This window comes from Suricata suricatta, chromosome 2 (genome assembly GCF_006229205.1).
Source record: "Suricata suricatta isolate VVHF042 chromosome 2, meerkat_22Aug2017_6uvM2_HiC, whole genome shotgun sequence".
Taxonomy (NCBI): domain Eukaryota; kingdom Metazoa; phylum Chordata; class Mammalia; order Carnivora; family Herpestidae; genus Suricata; species Suricata suricatta.
Genome location: NC_043701.1, coordinates 185974729 through 185975171, shown reverse-complemented (window position 1 = coordinate 185975171; position 443 = coordinate 185974729).

Here is a 443-nt window from a genome sequence, read left to right as displayed (position 1 = left end):
CCGAAACCTGAGCCCGGGGCTGCGCTCTGGCTGTGCCCCCACGACGGTGCCGACCGGCTCCTCGCGCCCGCGCACCTGGGGGCTCTTCGCCTAACAGGGCGCGCAGAGAGTGCCGGGCGAATCCTCAAATCTGCATTCTTTCGAGCGATAAAATATGTTCTCGTATTTTTTCCCGATTCCCCATTAAAACCTTTGCCTAACTAAACTCCCATCCAACGGGATTTATTTCGTCCCGGGGGAGATAAATCAGGGGGCAAATTTACAGCCGGGGAGGCACCTGCCGAGCTAATGGGCCCTTCATGGAGTGCGCGGCCGGCGGGGGCGCGCAGACGGGCGGGGCGCTGGCCAATGGCCGGGCCGCGGGCGCCCGCAGCCAATCAGCGCGCGCGCCGCGCGGGGGCCCCCGCGGTTATCAGCGCCTCCGGCCCGCGCGGCGCCGCTCC